Here is a 19,482-nt window from a genome sequence, read left to right on the forward strand (position 1 = left end):
AACTACACAAATTCTAGTGGTTGGCACCATGACAAATAAGCCCAAAATTCCCACAAAAAACAAACAAACAAACAAACAAACAAAACAGATTGAGTTCAAAAGCAAAAATAAATACTTCATTTTGAAATTGAAATGCAGTCACATATTCAATTATATTAGTCAACTTGATAAAAAGCCTCCACAATAAACTTACAGCTAACATTATATTTAATGGTAAAAGTCTGAATGCTTTCTCCATAAGCCTAAGAACAAAGCAAAAATTTTTCACTTTCACTGTCTTATTCAACATAGTACTAGAGGTTTTGACCAATGCGATAAGGGAGAAAAAAAAGAAATAAAAATTTATTTATTTTTACAAATGACATGTTTGTCTACACAGAAAATCCCAAAAAATATTGCAAGAAAAAATAAATTCTTAGAATAAATGAGTGCAGCAGGAAATGCAGCATGTAAGATAAACTTATAAACATCAATTGTATTTCTATATACAGCAATGAAAACATGAATGCTAAAACTAAAAATATTATACCATTTAAAACTACTTATACAAATGAAATACTCAGGTGCAAAATTAACAAAACGTGTACAAGACTTGTAACCTGAAAAGTATGAAACATTGGTGAAAGAAATAAAAGACATAAAGAAATGCAAGAAATACTATGTTCATGTAAGACTTAACATAATAAAGATGCTAATGTCTACAAATTGATAAGCAGGTTAATGCAATTCCTATTAAAATCCAAGAATGATTTTTTTAGATATACAAAAAATTATTTAAAATATATAAAATACATATGGAAAAAATATATGAAAAAGTAAAGGAACCAGAATAGGTAAAACAATTTTGAAGAAGAAAAATAAAGTGGGAGGGATCAGTCCTACCCAATTTCCAGACTTATTATACAGAAATCCAAACAATGTGGTGCTGACAGAATGATAAACATACAGATCAATGACACAAAATAGAAAACTCAAAAGTAGACACACATTATGCCCACGTGAGTTTTGAGAAATGTATAAAAGCAATTCAATGGAGAAAAGATAGTCTTTTTAACAAATGGTAGCAGAGTAATTGAATATCCGTAGGAAAGATAAAAATAAAAAATAAGAACTTTAGCCTGTCCCACACCTTACACAAAACATTTCAAAATGTGAAGTATAAAACTGTAAAATTTCTAGAAAAAAAAAAACACAGAAGGAAATATTCAGGGTGTAGGACTAGGCAGTCTTTAGATTTTACATCAGAAGCATGATCCATAAAAGAAAAAATTGGTAAGCTGGATTTTATCAGAATTAAAAACTTTTGCTCTGTGAAGGACCTGTTAAATGAATGAAAAGACTATAAAACTGATTCTCGTTATTTATGGTAATTATGTTCTATGAATTCTCCATGAACACTGAACCAGCTAAAACTGAAATACAAATTCCTGCAAGTCTCTGGCAACAACATTACCATCAATCAACCAATACATAAACTGGTTTTATGTGTGTTTCTGTTTAAAGTCACCTAATTTAATACATAGTGATTCATTAGAATTGAAATCATGCCCAATATAGCACTATCACTCATGCCTGAACAAAGCTTATCTAAAGCAGGTATTTTCTCTGTAGGGCACATCACAGTACAAAGATACAAGAAGTGTGGTATGAAATAATCTATGAAATTAACACTTGTTTACAATATGAGAATTAAAACAAGAAGGCAGAGCATCACCTTGCTTGACCCCACCTGGAAATGTGCATGTCAGGTGACTCAAAATTTCTGCCACTCTGTGTATGTCTTCAAATGACTGTAAAATCACCACAAGTATTAATTTGAGGTTACAAATTAATTTTAACAAGTAGACAAACATGCGAATAGAAATTCCATAAAACAATGAACATTGACTGTATTTGTAAACTACATATCTGAAAATGAACTATTATCTAGAATATAAAGAATTCTCAAAATGTTAGAGTAATAATACCCAAAGAATCCAATCAGAAAAATTGCAAAAAAGACATTGAGATATTCTCCTGAAGAGGATATACAGATGTCAAATAAGCACATGAAAATAGGTTCAACATCAATAGCCATTAGGGAAATGCAAATTAAAACCACAAAGAAACATCACTACACATCTATGAGAATGGCTAAAATAAAAGATAGTGATGACACAAATGCTGGTGAGGATGCAGAGAAACTGGATCACTCATATACTGCTGGCGGGAATATAAAATGAAACAGCCACTCTAGAGAACAGCTTGGCAGTTTCTAAAAATATAAACATGTTAACTTACCATACAAGCCAGCAATTACACTCCTGGGCATTTATCCCAGAGTAATAAGCAATTATTCTGACACAAAACCTGTATACAAATGTTTAGAACAGTTTTATTCATAATAGTTCCAAACTTAAAACAATCCAGATGTCCATAAACGGGTGGTTAAACAAACTGTGGTACATCTATACCATGGAATAATGCTCAGCAATAAACAAAGAACAAACATAGCCCTGGCACGGTGGCTCAGTTGGCTAGAACATCAAAAGGTTGTGGGTTTGGCTCCTAGTCGGGGCATGTACAGGATGCAACCAGATGAATGTTTGTCTCTCACATCAATGTTTCTTTCTCTCTCTCTCTCTCTCTCTCTCTCTCTCTCTCTCTCTCTCTCTCTCTCTCTCTCTCTCTCCCCCTCCTCCCCCCTCCCCTCACCCCCATTCTCCTCCCTCTAAAATCAATAAAACATATCTTCAGGCAAAGATAAAAAAAAATAATAACTATTGACACATTCATTCAGGAACAACCTGAATGAATTTTCAGAGAATTATGCTGAGTGAAAACAGATAATCCCAAAAGGTTCCATACTAACTCTATGGCCCCATTTATATAACATTAAATGACAGAATTATAGAACTGAAGAAATGATAAATGATTACCAAGGGTTAAGAAGGAGACTGAGGTGGGTAGGAAGTGGGTGTAGCTATACAAGGAATATACAGAAGATCCTTGTGGTGACAGAGATGTTCTATATCAGTGATGGCGAATCTTCTGAGCTCGGTGTGTCCGCATTTTGAAAAACCCTAACTTAACTCTGGTGCCGTGTCACATATAGAAATTTTTTGATATTTGCAACCATAGTAAAACAAAGATTTATATTTTTGATATTTATTTTATATATTTAAATGCCATTTAACAAAGAAAAATCAACCAAAAAAATGAGTTCGCACGTCACCTCTGACACGCTATCATAAGTTCGCCATCACTGTTCTATATCTTGACTGTTTCAATATCAATATTCTGGTTGAATCACTGTACTACCCTTTTACAAGATGTTAGCATTGAGGGAAATGGGGTAAAGGGACACACAGTATCTCTGTATTATTTCTAACAACAGCATATGAATCTACAACCATCACAAGTTAAAACAGTGAAATGCAGTTACATTTTCAAGTATTTTACTCAGTATATCATACTGCTTTCTTAAGGTAGAAATTATTTAGTTCTGAAACTCATTCTTTATTTTACTTCAAATAAATCTAATAAGTTAAAAGAGGTATATGCTTTTTAAAAAGTGAAAGATAAAATACATTAAAGTAAAATAATGAAGTAAAATATTGAAATGAAATTGCTTATACAAAAGAGACTTGGTTTTAGCCCTGACCAGTTTGGCTCAGTGGATAGAGCGTCGGCCTGCGGACTGAAAGGACCCGGGTTCGATTCCGGTCAAGGGCATGTACCGTGGTTGCGGGCACATCCCCAGTAGGGGGTATGCAGGAGGCAGCTGATCAATGTTTCTCTCTCATCGATGTTTCTGACTCTCTGTCTCTCTCCCTTCCTCTCTGTAAAAAATCAATAAAATATATATTTTTTTTAAAAAAAGAGAGACTTGGTTTTAAACTTCCAGAGCAACATCAATTTAAGTATTTCATTATTCTTTTTCTTCAACAGAAAATCATAGTTATTTAAAAATTACAACTAAAAGTAAGGATCTTTTTGGCTTAGAGTGTAAGCATAGCATTAATTTAGTTTTAAAGAATCTAATGTCACAAATTTGATCCAATTATATAAATAGTTATTGTTCTATTTTCTGGCAACTGGTTGCTTCTCTAACATACCATCTGACAAATGTATACACCCTAAGAAAGGGACTGAAACTATACCCAAATTTAATTCTCCTTCACAAAAGAAATCAGAAGAAAAGAGTAAAAACAACTAATAGATTTTAGATTGGTTGGCACTATCTTTAGAACATATCGCAAAAGCCACAAAAGTTCATCAAGGAGAAGTTAATCCACCTCCTATTTCTAAATGATGCAGCAATTATACATGTTGGTTAGAAAAGATTGTAAGTGTGAAAGAAAAAAAATCACTATCTGCAATAAAAACTTTAACATCTGTGCTACAGAATATAGCAATCATATCTAGGTTGATCAAGTTTAACAGGTTCCAACTCTCAAGAACTGTGAAGAGCCTGCAAGCTAAGAAATTAGCATACTACTGTTTCAAGGATGCTGGCAGAAGACACAAGACTCATGGGTTGAAACAAAGGTCTTTATTACTTACTAGTGACCCTGCACGTGAAATCACATGGCCCCGCCCACCCGCCCGCCACCCCACCTTGACACCCTAACCTCTCTACCCAGAGCTCCAGTGTGCCTGGCCCCACCCCAACCCTTCAGGCCTTCTCTGGCCCCTTCAAGCCCTGCCCTCAGTCCCACAAGTCACCTCGGGCTGGTCCCGCCTCCTCCAGGCACCTCCCCACTTCCACCCCCTCTCTGGAGCAACGCTGGGGCTCTGCCCTGCCACACACACACACACACACACACACACACACACACACACACACACGCAGCCTCCTGCTGATCAGTCATCACGGAATGCGGGCATCACGACCATTAGCATATTAGCTCTTTATTATATAGGATGGCACAGCAAGCAACAGGAGTATACTTGTATCAGTTCCCCTTACTCCAAAATCCCATGGGGAAACACCTTACTCCAAAATCCCATGGGGAAACACAAAGGGCTCAGATGACACCTGCATCTTCAGATTGCATTACGATTGTGGAGCCTTGGGCCAGGGCCCAGCACTTTTTGAATAAGCAGCAAATATTGTTGCAAACTCTGCTAGGAAAGTGGCTCAAATTAGTAAATGGATAAATCCTCCAATCTGGGACACTCAACAAGAATGTAAGGAAGGTTCAGGGGCTTGCTTCAACAACAGCACTTATTCTTTCTTAAGTAACAATGTTTATACAACACAGAAGACTTCAGAGAAACTTCAGATGCATTAAGAAATTAAATGATGGAATTACTACAAAATAGAAGTTTTGGCCGGCCAGTGTTGCTCAGTAGTTGAGCATCGACCTATGAACCAGGAGTTCATGGTTCCATTCCTGGCCAGGGCACATGCTCGGGTTGTGAGCTCAGTCCCTAGTAGCGGGCATGCAGGAAGCAGCTGATGGATGATTCTCTCTAATCACTAATGTTTCTATCTCTATCTCTCTCCCTTCTTCTCTCTGAAATCAATAAAAACATATTTTTTAAAAAAACACTTTGTATTTTCTTTTAAAGTGAAATACATAAAGAAAATAAATATTAGTTCACCTTCACACAACATGAAAGATTCAGTACACATGTTCACTGTAAGCAAAATAAACCTGTGTCTGGAATCTACAAAAGAATCAGCATTCCTTTGCCATCTTTTATTCACCAGTGAGGTTGTAAATTGCTATAAAACAACCTAACTTCCAAAGTCTGAGACATGAGTTGAAGAAGTGTTAGAAGGGTATGAGAAATAGCTGGAAATAAAGAGGGATGACATTTCTAAAAATATTTTCAGAAAGAAGGCCACGCAATAATAGTCCTAAAAAAGTTCACGTCTCCAAAAGAAATTGCTTGATGCTTCTCAAATTTTAATGTGCCTGTTAATCACCTGGAAATAGTATTAAAATATAGACTAATTCAGTAGGTCTGGGATAAGGCCTGGGAATGGAGATTCCTAATAAGCTGTCAGATGCTGCTTTGAGTAGATACACTTTGTGTACAAGGGTTAGAAGATTTTAACTCACTGTCAAACCACTGCCTATGCAAAGTCTTTGGTACATTACAATCTAAACTTGTTCAACAGATGAGATTTGAAAGTTTATGCCACTGGAAAAAAAAATCTTGTTACTTATGTATTCTGCCTTTAATTTGTGGCTAATAATTAAAAACTTTGTTTTCAAGTAACGTTAATATGATTATATGTTCTGCATAATAAATCTATGTGCCATTCTCCACACAAAAATATTTGGAGCACATTGGTCCTTGAGATTATCTTAATGTAGTTCTTAATTATCTTCTGGTATGTGATCTATGTATAAAGGTAGTACTGATTCCAACTTCAATTAACCAATTTAGCTCACAATGTGCTCTTCCTGCTGCTAGTATTAAGAATAAACCTAAATATATAATTCATTTCTTGGCACTTTTTAAAAGGTCTTTTGATAACATTTTAGCAATATGTAGGTTTCTGTGCAAGTTCAGAGAATAAACTCATTTTAACAGGGTTGTAAAAACTTGCATGTTGAGAATAAACTAATTTGATTTCTAGAAAGAAATGTCAGGATCATGTGTTAAGTATTATACCTCTCAAAATTAATTTGTCTTTAGAAATCCCAAGAAATACGACTGTTTCAGAGAATAATGGCAAGTGGCTCTGTTCACACTCAAAAAATCTGTCTATCCTCACATAATTTAGAATATTAGTAAAGGATACTATTCAGAATCAAGTAGTTATATACAAAACAATTTAATTTTTTTAAGTATTGTAAAAAAATTAACTCATCCAAAAGAACCCAAGCTCCCATCTGTTATCATTAAATGAACCAATATATCAATAATACACAATTACTATTATTTTTGTCTGTGATTTTGCTACTCAAAATTCCTCATTATAAGCACAAAAGTCTAGATAACAAGATCCTGAGAACTAATCGAATACGAATATTTCGCCCTTATGTAATCCTCTAATAAAATCTTTTAAAAGGAGCTAATCATCATATAATCAATAACTCTAATGAATAATAAAACTGATTAATACAAAATTATTCCACAAGTTATCTCCTGATCTAGCTAAAATACATTAAAATGACAGATCTGAAGGCAACCAAGACAAGCAAAAATATTTTTTTCATATTTATATTTATATTAACATTTTAATACATTATTTTTTCTCATATTAAAACCAGAGCCATCTTAAAGAAAGGGTTAAAATCTATGTTAACATTACTATAATTTCTCCAGTGTGACCTTTACAAATGTTTGGTAGAATTCACCATTGATACCATCCTAGGCCTATAGTTTTCTTTAAGAAAAGATTTTTAGCTACTTCTGTTAAAGAAATATTTCCTAACCACAAACAAACAAAACTAGAATACTTTAATAAAAAGTTTTAAAAAAAACCTATTTGGTTTATCTATTTCTGAGATTTTATACTTTGTTTTTCAAGGACTTTGTGCTAAGTTGTTGAATTAATTGGAATAGAGTTTTTCATATTAATATTCCCTTACTATCTGTTAAATGTCTGTACTACATGTAGTGATAACCCCTCTTTTACACATTAAATTGCCAATATGTGTCTCCTAGCTAAGGGTTTTTCAAAATTTCTGATATCATCAGAGAGCCAGCTTTTGGTTTTATTGATTTTTTTCGCTTTAATGCCTTTCTGTTTTCTATTTAATTCATTTCTGCTCTTATCTTTATTATTCTTTCTTCAACTTACTTTGGGTTTTGTTTGTTCTTCTTTATGTAGTCTCTTAAAAGTGGAAGCTTAGGGCCCTAACCCATTTGGCTCAGTGGACAAAGCATCGGCCTGCAGACTGAAGGGTCCCAGGTTTGATTCCGGTCAAGGGCATGTACCTTGGTTGCGGGCACATCCCCAGTAGGGGATGTGTAGGAGGCAGCTGATCGATGTTTCTAACTCTCTATCCCTCTCCCTTCCTCTCTGTAAAAAAAATCAATAAAATATTTTTTTTTAAGTGAAAGCTTAGGTCATCAATCTTAAAACTGTACTTTTCTAATATAAACATTTAATGCTATAAGTGTTCCTGTTAGCATTGCTTTAGCTGTACCCCACTAGTATGCTATATTTCAATTTTTAGTAAATTACATATATTTTCTAATTCTCCCTGGAATATTTTCTTTGACTCATGGGTTATTCAAATTGTATTGTTTAGTTTTAAACAATAAAATTAGGATTTTTTTTTTCAAATAGCTCTCTATCAGAGAGAACATACTGTGCATGACCAGAAAATACACTTTTTATTACTTGAATCGTCTTAATTTTGTTGAGACTTCCATTATGACCAAGAAGATGGTCTATTCTGGTAAATGTTCTGAGTGCACTCGAAAAAGGTTTATTCTTATATTGGTGGATGGAGTGTTCTAAAAATATCTTTTCATTAATGTTAGGTAATGGTGTTGTTTCAGAGAGGAAGAGAGAGGGAGAGATAAATGGAAACATCAATGAGAATCATTGATCAGCTGGGGATGGAGCCAGCAACCCAGGCATGTGCTCTGACTGGCAATGGAACTGTGACCTCCCGGTTCAGAGGTTGACACTCAACCACTGAACCACACCTGCTGGGTAGTACTTTATTACTTTGTACTGCCAGTAATATTTCATTATATGAATATGCCACACTTTGCTTATCCTATAATAATAAAGTTGTATCATATAATTTAATATCAAAGGACTACAGGCTTTTATTAGAAAACAATCTGTTTACCAAACAAAGTAAGCCTCATAAAATGGCAAGTGCTTAGAAGAGCCCAGAACTTAAAAAGGAAAGTGTGCTAGAGAATCCACCACCATCCCCAATAAAGCGAATCATGTAAAACTAAAAAACACAGGGATTTTAAAGAAGACAAAGGACTCAATTTGTGTGATAGGAAGAACAGACCAGGGGAAAGGGATGGCACATACAATTTCTCAGACAACAATCACCAGTGTTCACAGTGTGGCAAACAGCCTAATGTAGCAAGAGCATGTCAGTATAGGATTTTGTACCAATAAAACAGTTATTACCAAATAGGAATATATAGCATATTACCTATATAATTTTTAAATGACAAATTAGCTAGATTTTCTTGGAGAACCCTTAAAAAACTCAGTATCTTGAATTAAATTAAATTATCCTTTAACAAACTATAGAACTAATTTACTAAAAGTACTTTGAAGAGAAAAGAAGTGATGACCTTCCTAAATGCTCAGCTTAACTTCATAGGAGGAATTTACCATGTTCGAAATACTGATTGAGAGCATTACAAAGAATGGTCTAGCTTAAACATTTTAAGGTACAAAATCTAAACATGTTAAAGTAAAAATTATGCATTACATTACCATATACCAGGCCTAATTTGCTAAAAACAATTCCTCACGAATATACTGTTGGATCAAAGTTTCTGATGTACAATATTGGAAAGCAGTATGATTAAGAATATGAATATGGGATCTAATAATAATACTAAATGTTCTTAGGCAAGTCATTTATCTTTTTCTTGCTCTATTTCATCATATCTCAAATCTTCACAAGACACTTTAAAAGACTTGTAGCACAGGATAAGTTCCAAATATAAAGTAAATGAAGTGTAATCAGTTCTTCAGAATATCCCAAGAGCAAGCAGTACTTCCCTAAGGCTACAGCTAATTATTTTTGAATATGGTACCTTCAAAATCCACTGCTTTGAGTGCTTCTAAGGCTATTCCATTATCTATCAGTTCTCTTAGTGTATAAAACAGAGAACTCTTTTTTGTGTCTTCAACTTTTCTTACCTTAGCTACAGGCAATGATTGCCTTCCCACAATCTTCAGAGAATAAAATAATTCCCTCCTTCATTTATATAACTGTAGGAATGCATTACACCTTACATTTCTTTTTTTTATATATATATGTATTTTATTGATTTTTTACAGAGAGGAAGGGAGAGGGATAGAGAGTTAGAAACATCGATGAGAGAGAAACATCGATCAGCCGCCTCCTGCACATGTCCCACTGGGGATGTGCCCGCAACCAAGGCACATGCCCTTGACCGGAATCGAACCCGGTACCCCTGAGTCCGCAGGCCGACGCTCTATCCACTGAGCCAAACCGGCGCTGGCTACACCTTACATTTCAATCTCACATTTGGATTTGTGGATATTTTTCCCTATTAAATTTGTATACACAATGAAGTCTTTTAAAAAGTAGATTACTATAATGTCAAATTGTCCCGTTTTACAAAAAAAAAAATACACATCTGAACTCAGCACAAAGATAGAATCAGAAGGTATGAGAGTGAAATCATTTACAGAGAAAAACAGAAGACCAAAAACTGAGCCTTGACAATCTAACATTAAGGGGCCAATAAAAGGAGTTGCAAAGAAGATGGAGAATGAGTGTTCACAGAGGTAAGAAGAAAGCCAGAAACTACCGTAACATGGCAGCATACTTAGGATAGTATTTTGAGAAAAACAAATCCCAATGTCAAATGTTGCTAAGCAAGCAAACAAAACAAGGACTAAAAATCATTAAGATGAGAGAGACTTATGCATGCTTCAATGCTGACTGGAAAAAGGCAGTACAGAAAGTGTGATGGAAAATGAAGGGGAGCAGATAACTGATAGAAGAGAAGTCACAGGATAATTGGACACATCAAAATAGAATAAAAGAGAAAGAGAAGCTAGGTAAATTTCTTTTTTTGTTATTTCCCAGAGAATTATTTATGTGCACATTGCATATTACTTTAAATCCTATGATATTGACTATAATTTTGGGGGTAACTGTCGCAATTAACAAAATATTATCAAAACATATACCTACTTCTCATTCCCACTTCCAGTAGCTAACATGCATGGCCTTTACCATCACACTTACATGAAACACTTTACAAGGTGTAAACTGTCAGAACGCAAAAAAGGGAAATATCAACTTACAGTTCACATTTAATATAGGTAACTGCCTACTTATAAGAGAGATTAGGTCCTGAAGATCTATGTATAGATGACATTTTGTATATAAAAATGCTTCAGGGATAACTTTAATAATAAAAGAAAAATCATAGCCTAAATATTTTAAAAAATGAAAAATAATGCAATTAGATAGCATATAACAAATTTTATTCCTTTAAAATTTATCACAAAATTTATGCAAATTGAACCCTTTTGAACCCTAATAACTCACTTAGCTTTATAACACACTGTCTTAAATCTCTGAGCGAGGAGGAGTGGACACTCACTTCAGCAGGCTGAGGCCAGTCTGTTGCTCTGTGAGGCACAGGAGTTACTGACAGAGGCAATAACATGATTTCTAGCAAATGGTTGCTGCGACAGGACAATTACCTTCATGCAAATGCCTTTTTCTTGATAGAAGAAAAGAGTTATCTTCATGTGGGAAGGATTCTAATTTATGTTTGTTGTTTTGCCACAGATTACCTGAATTCACCAGTTTACTGTCATTATTTGGGTAATAATTTGGTTGGTAAATTCAGCGAAGTCCAAGGGCTGCTCCACATTCCAAAAGATAAACATTAATTTTATCTTTCTAGGTTTTTCCCCATAAAAATAAACAAACAACAAATATATACATTTACTTCCCCTCCTTTCTCACACAAAAGGGAAAATGCATCTATAATTTTGTAAATATTGGCTTTTCCCCACCACTACATTCCAACCAGCAACATCTGAGAGTTCCTTTCTCTCTATGGCTTCATCTACCAAGTGTGCTTGCTGTCAAGCTTATCGATTTTTGTCAGCATGACAGGTGAGAAATGTTATTTCAGTTTATTCTTCATTAACATGTCTTCTATAATTAGTGTAAATATCTTTTTGTATATTTAAAGGCTATATGCATTTCTTCTTTTTTTTTTCTTTTTTTTTAAAATATATTTTATTGATTTTTTACAGAGAGGAAGGGAGAGAGATAGAGAGTTAGAAACATCGATGAGAGAGAAACATCGATCAGCTGCCTCCTGCACATCCCCCACTGGGGAAGTGCCTGCAACCCAGGTACATGCCCTTGACCGGAATCGAACCTGGGACCCTTCAGTCCGCAGGCCGACGCTCTATCCGCTGAGCCAAACCGGCTTTGGCTATATGCATTTCTTCTTAACAGCTTGTTCGTGCTTATTGCCCACTGGTAGAGATTTTTGTTTGATTTCATCTTTTTCTTTTCAATTTTTAAAAGAGATGGTAATCTTTGGCAGCTTCCTAGCTATCTGATATGACAAAACATTCCAGGTTCATGTCATTTCTTTCTTGGCCCAGATTGAAACCCAACATTTCTCCAAAGAACTTAGGTTGCTTTAATGGGAAGTAGTATTTCAAAACCACAATCATCGATAGTGGGTTGGTATTTCAAAACTATTGTCAGTGCTACTGAAGGGTTGATAGGTGTTATTTCATTTTCTGCATTTAAATCTCTGATCCATTGGAGTTCATTCTGGTATACATTGTGATATATAGTCAAATTTTATATTCTAGTGTATAACTATCATCTATCCATTACTTAAAGTTCCTTTTCCTCCAATGATTTATGACTGCATCATAACATAAACTATATTTCAATGTGTATTTGAACTTTTTGGACTTCTTATTCTGTTCAATTGGTCTGTGTGTCTGTTCATAAGTCAATGCTACTTTGTTTTTAAAGAGGCTCACAATTTTTCTCAATTGGGTTTTCTCATTATTTCAATGACTATTTCTTCAATTCTAAGATGTCTAATTACTAATACCATCCTGGATATAGTACCCAACTTGTAAGATTGGATGCGAGAGAGATGGAAGTCAAGGAGATTGCTAACCAACTCTGGACCAGTGGTCATTTCTTTGTTTCTAACATAGAGAGAGAAATTTTGCCAGTAATAATAAGTAGATAGAGAGAAATGGGAGAGGAAAAACAATAAATTAACCCTCCATAATGTTAATAACAAAGGTAAATTAGAAATCTTACATAGTAAAGTTCTATCTTCATTCTTGCTTCTAATATTTGCTGGGCATATTAAAGAAAATAAAATATCACATGTATGCATCTTACTTATTACTCCTCGTAACAGTACAGCAAATTTTATCCGCATTTTACAGTGGAGGTTCAGAAATATATTGTTTTAAGTCAAACAGATGGTGACTGAGACAGAAGTAAGACCAGATTTCCTAATGGCCAGCCCTTTGTTTCTATTACATTATAAGACATGTGAATCACACATTATATGAAGGCATTAATTATACACTGATAATCACATTATATGAAAATATTTGAATATTAAAATAATGATCACTATAAGAAACTTTAAGACACCACTGGCCTATATTCTTCAACAAATTCCATTTTTTAAAATGTAACATTTTAAAATAATTTTCTATTTTACAAAACATATTACTAATTCAGGTTCAGAGAAAAAAGTATGTCCTTAGTTCTTTTTATAAATGTGATACTCTCCATAAAGAAAGAGCCAGCTTATCGGACTACCAAATCACTGCTATTCTCTTAAGCACATTGACAATTGCTTCTAACAGAGGTACTCAAGTTAAATATAAAAAGAAATGCAAAGACCCAAATTAGGCAAGAAAATCAAATCTCTCTTCCATTAGAACATCAGCAGAATTATAAATTCTCTATCTAATAGTAATTCAGTATTGACATGAAAGAGTTGAGAAAATTTTGCAAGTTACATGTAGAGTTTTTACCATTCTATTTACTACTTAACCTAATAATAGCCTTTCTAGTTTTTCTGATTTAGTCTACCAGAAACATTCTCTAGCATTCAACCCCAATATATACACACTGAAGACTTCTATTTTCAAAATTACCCATTCACACCACTCCCGCCTCTTTCAACTGATAGAATCTTTCTAAATTTAGAGAAATTATACAAACTTATTAAAGGCTGCATGTTTTTATCGAGCTATATGTAGTTATTAAAAAATATACAGATTAGCAAGAGCATTTTTTTGACTATAAAAATGTAACTATGTGAATATAAACAGTATTCTTTTGTGTAGTTATGGCACTATATTCTAAAAACAATGTGACATCTAAGTTTATTTTACTTACACAATAAATTAAATTTACATAGAAATGATAGAGCATTTCAGGAGCAAGTCTTAAAAACAATTTCTGCTGAATAACTGCTATAATAATCTCCTTAAGAGAGAAATAAACATAAATTAAACAGCAGATGTGAAACATACAGGGTTGGGCAAAAGTCGGTTAACAGTTGTGAGTACCGAAACATAGTTTATTCTTGTAACCTTGTTTATTAATTATTGTATTATTTTCCACACCAACAACTGTAAACCTACCTTTGCCCAAACCTATAGTAGCTCTCAACTGAAGACAAAATATAATTTGATTTAGTAGGCAAACACTATGAAAACAGAAGGGGTTTTGTTTAGATTCCTGGGTAAAGTGAAAATATTTTTCCTCTAAATTTCAATCTTATGCATACCAAAAGCTATTTATTAAGGCAGTCTCCCAGGTGATAAACTCAAATTTGCACTATCTTCTGAATTCTGCCCTATCCATTAAGGAGGAGCAGGAGGTTTTCAGTGCTTCTTATGTCCAGAACATGGTGACATGCTTTCTACAGGTTCTTGCTTAACTAGAGATATTATTGGTAATATAAGTACTAAATTATTTGCAGAAGCTAAATACAAAGGTTTATTTGTTTTTAAGAACTGTGAGCTGTTATATAAGAACTTACATATTCTTAAGTTCATAAATCTACAGTTTGACTATGAAGGTTAAAAATTTTCCAAAAGAATATGCCACAAATAGAGTCTATTTTTTATAAATAATTTTAATCAGCAGAGCTTTAGGAGTCTGAAACTTTTAGAACTTAAATGGGAATTAGAATAAAATAATTAAAATGATTTAGCTTTACAAGTAGAAAAATTATCATTAACAGATCATTTTCCTTCCTTCCAATAAGAAAATTTACATATCTTTATGTTTAAATTCCTAACATTAAAAAATTACCTAAAAATCCATAGGTCCAGAATGCGTACTAAACAGTTTATATATCTGTATCATACTCATTTTATTTTCAACAACTATCATATAAACAGTATTCTGATACAGAAAATTTTCACAAACTGCTGAAAGATATGCATAAACAGTACTATAATACAGAATGAAATACCTTAAGAAAAATAAAGCAAACATATCTTTGGTTTACTAGCATTATTTTTTAAATTCTATTTTCTTATTTATTTTTAATTTGATTTTTACTATTAGTAAATGGCATTCATCTTTAATTTTCTTTTTTGGGAAGAAGACAAGATAGGAAGAAAAAGATATGAGAAGAAAGGAAACTGAGCAGAGAGAAAGACTATAGCAGAGGAGATGAGGGGAAGGTTTCTTAAAGGAGGAGACATCTGAGCCATAAGCTGAAGGCAGGTGGAGGAAGGAGGATCATGAACAAGGGAAGAAGGGTATCTCAAAGAGAGAAAACAGCGTAAGAAAAGTACAAGGTGCAAATGAAGGATAATAAGGGGTTAAATCTAACCTGAAACTTCAAGGCACATTAGGATGTGGATTTTAAGGAATATGGATGAAAAGGCAGGTCCACAAATGCATTAAATCCCAGTATAATGAACCAAAAATAAATTCACTGTAGTGAAAATTGTGTCATTACTCATAAATAACTAGAACTTGTATATCTAGCGCCTAACATGTAAGAAATTAAATTCAATTTATTTTTTTTAATTCAATTTAATAATCAACTCTTGACAGTGAAATTAGCAATGAGAACAAGTATTTCAAATAACACATGGAAGCAAGATGACATGCAACAAATGTTATAACAACCGGACTTCCTTCTCCAACCCTTGGGTCTTTTATTGTGCTCACTTTTATTGTGCTAATTTTGGGGAATAAGGGGGATTGGTACATAAAACTCAGGGGTCCAATGATCTAAATTTGAAAAATATTGCATTGAAAGTTAAATCTTGCAATGTTGTGTGATCACTTGGGGCCAATGTGATCATGAACACAAGTATAAATGCAAGCAGAGGAGGTGGAAATCTAGGCAATGCAGAATATTTTATATATGTAGTCATTAAAGCGAAAACTTAAAATATTTTTATTATCGTGGAATAAGGTCCACCAAAAATAAATCTGTGATTCTCCCTCTGTCCAAAACTTAGATAGGAGATCCTAGGAGAAAGGAATCATGTATACATGGTATGATCTAATCTAGATTTTGCTATACATGATGTTGGATAACATAGGTTAAAGGAAAAAAGATGCAGATGCCGAGAAGGACAAGGTGTATTTGGAGATCAGAACCTATCCACAAAAACAAGGGTCCATGGCTTATGGAAAAGAGTAAAATGTAAGCCCCATTAAAAACCAATAACAACCCTAGTCTTCTTTAACACCATAAGTATGAATATTCTATGATAAAGACACTACCAGTTTGCAGCATATGATTATTGAAATCAAGGAAAGCAGCAGAAATTATTAAGGGCATTAAATATAATTAAATAATAAATGTAGCAGAACAATGTCTAAACTGTGAAGGGCCTAACATTTTACCCCACTTGGAAGCTAACAAGTTAACCTCTATAGTTGCATGGATCTTGACAGAAGACACTAAACTCCTGGGTCAGAGACATAGAACTTTATTACTCAGAAAACAGCAGGCAGCATGAGCTTCATGTTTTCATTCATTCCTCTCTTTTTTTAAAATATATTTTATTGATTTTTTGCAGAGAGGAAGGGAGAGGGATAGAGAGCTAGAAACATCAATGAAAGAGAAACATTGATCAGCTGCCTCCTGCACACCCCCTACTGAGGATGTGCCCGCAACCAAGGTATATGCCCTTGACTGGAATCGAACCTGGGACCCTTCAGTCCACAGGCCGACGCTCTATCCACTGAGCCAAACTGGTTTGGGCATTTTTTTTTTTTTTAATATATATTTTTATTGATTTCAGAGAGAAAGGGAGAGGGAGAGAAATAGAAACATCAATGATAAGAATCACTGATCGGCTACCTCCTGCACGCCCCGCACTGGGGACTGAGCCCACAAGCAGGGCATGTGCCCCTGACCAGAATCAAACCCAGGACCCTTCAGTCCGCAGTCCAACACTCTCTCCACCAAGCGAAACCGGCTAGGGCTTCATCGTTTCCTCTTGCCCCCCAAAATCCCACATGGGCAATATGGATAGGCTGAGGGTAGAAGCTGCATACAGTGGTACTGTATCACAGCTGAGGAACCTCAGGCTCACAAAGACCAATCTTACTAGTATAAGGGGGTTGGTTGCTAGCAAACCTGCCCACTCATTGCTTCCAGTGCAGGAAGGGAAGAACATTACTTTTAGTACTTCAGATGGCAACTAAGTCTGCCCTCAGCCTTGGACAAAGAAACGATCTGTCTTCTAAGATTGTTTCCTACACAAACACCCTCAAAAAGTCCAGAACAAAAGCTGTCAGTACCTGTGCTCAGAGACATGTAAAAATGCAAGAAACTTACAGAGGATTGTTTCCTAGCAAACACAGATTAAGTTTCATATGTTCTTATGCTCTTGTTTAACTAAGTAATCCATTTTGACTACTTTATTAAGGAGCCAAAGAAAAATAGAGCAATGTCAGCTTTCCTTAGAGAAGTAAAATAGTAGTCTAGTTATCCACACTAGTATGCATTTTTACTAAAAATACTTAATATGACAGGATAAGTAAAACTTTTAGCTTTAACAAAACATTCACCTTAATGACAAATGATATTTTCAAAGGTTTCAACTAGCAGTACCATATGAAGTACCTAATGGTTACAAGGCCTGATGCTTTATCAAGCCCAAAGTAAGTAGGTTAGACCCAATTTGTTAGCAAAAAATCAATCTTCTTCAAATAGATAAACACTTTAAAAAATATTTTTATTGAGGAGTAATTGACAAATATAATTGGATATATTTGAAGTGTACAACATGATGAACTGATATACATATCAATGTAGGATGAATAGCAAGATCAAGATAATTAACATACCCATCACCTCATAGCTAACAGGTAACTCTTTTTTTTTCCTTTTGGTAAGCACTTAAAGAGTACTTACTACTCCTGGAACAGCAGAGATTCATCTTCTTAAAACACTTTTAAAATATGGCATTATGGGGAGACAACCAAGACGGCGGCATAGGTAAACACCTGAATTTGCTGCCACGCACAACCACATTAAAACTACAACTAAAGACAAAATGAACACCATCCAGAACCACGGGAAGGCTGGCTCTGTGGAAATTCTACAACTAGAAGGAAAGAGAAAAGTGCATTGAGTCCGGTAGGAGGTGCAGAGGGGTGGAAGTATGGAGGTAAGGAGGCGGGCAAAAGGGGCTGGCAGCTGGGTATGCTGTTGTCTTTTTCAATTGGGAGGGAGAAACAAGCTCCCGACTGCTCTGAACTCTAGGTCCGGGTGAGAATTTAAGGACCCAGACTCATACTGAGAGAAACTGGACTGTCTGGCATTGGGCAGGAACGTGAGGACGGCTTTCTCCCAGAGGTGCTTGCAGCAGTCATTGTTCCTGCACGGGGCCGCGGGACACAGACCCCCGGGACCTATCCGAGGCAGAGCAGACTGGCAGCCATTGCGGTTTGCTCCACACCGGTGATTCCCTGAGACCCTGCCCCACCCAATTTACAACCCCACCCAAGCTGTGGGCAGAGGCTTTTGCATATGAATGGCCTGGCCTTTCTCTGCCTAAAAACCTAGGCAGACTCAGTGAGCACCAAAGCCCCACTGAAGCAAGTCCTGCCCCATAAGGGTGTCTCCAGCACAGAAGTTCTCCCATTGTAGACACAACTGGTCCTCACAGCCAATTGGCCTGGAGGTCAATTCCACCCAGTGATACCAACAGCAATCAAGGCTTAACTACAACAAGACTGTGCACACAGCCCACAAAGAGGTGCACCAAGAGTGTCCACCTCTGGTAATTAGGAAGGCTGAGCCACTGGGCCCTATAGGACACCTAGCACACAAAGCCACTCTATCAACACAGGGAAGCATAAAAAATGCGGAGACAAAGAAACAGGTCACAAATGACAGAAATGGAGAAAAGCAAACGACTGGATATAGAGTTCAAAACCACGGTTATAAGGTTACTCAAGAATTTCTAGAAACCTCCAAGAAATATAGTGAGACCCTCAAGGATATAAAAAAGGACCAATTAGAAATAAAGCATACACTGACTGAAATAAAGAATAATATACAGAAATCCAACAGCAGACTAGAAGATCCCAAGAATCAAGTCAAAGATGAAATATGAAGAAGCAAAAAACACCCAACCAGAAAAGCAAAAGAAAAAAAGAATACAAAAATATGAAGATCGTGCAAGGAGTCTCTGGGACAACTTCAAGCGTATCAACATCCAAATCATAGGGGTGCCAGAAGAAGAGAGAGAGCAAGATATTGAAAACCTATTTGAAGAAATAATGATAGAAAACTTCCCCTACCTGGTGAAAGAAATAGACTTACAAGTCCAGG

General features: G+C 35.0%; 1 protein-coding gene across 15 annotated transcripts in view; it reads right to left on the reverse strand.

Annotated features, from left to right (window-relative positions):
• The window catches only part of FAM172A (family with sequence similarity 172 member A), a 382,386-nt gene that overhangs the window by 313,538 nt on the left and 49,366 nt on the right, over positions 1-19,482 (reverse strand). The gene's annotated exons all lie outside the window — the stretch shown is intronic.

This window comes from Myotis myotis, unplaced genomic scaffold (genome assembly GCF_014108235.1).
Source record: "Myotis myotis isolate mMyoMyo1 unplaced genomic scaffold, mMyoMyo1.p scaffold_m19_p_5, whole genome shotgun sequence".
Classification (NCBI taxonomy): Eukaryota; Metazoa; Chordata; class Mammalia; order Chiroptera; family Vespertilionidae; genus Myotis; species Myotis myotis.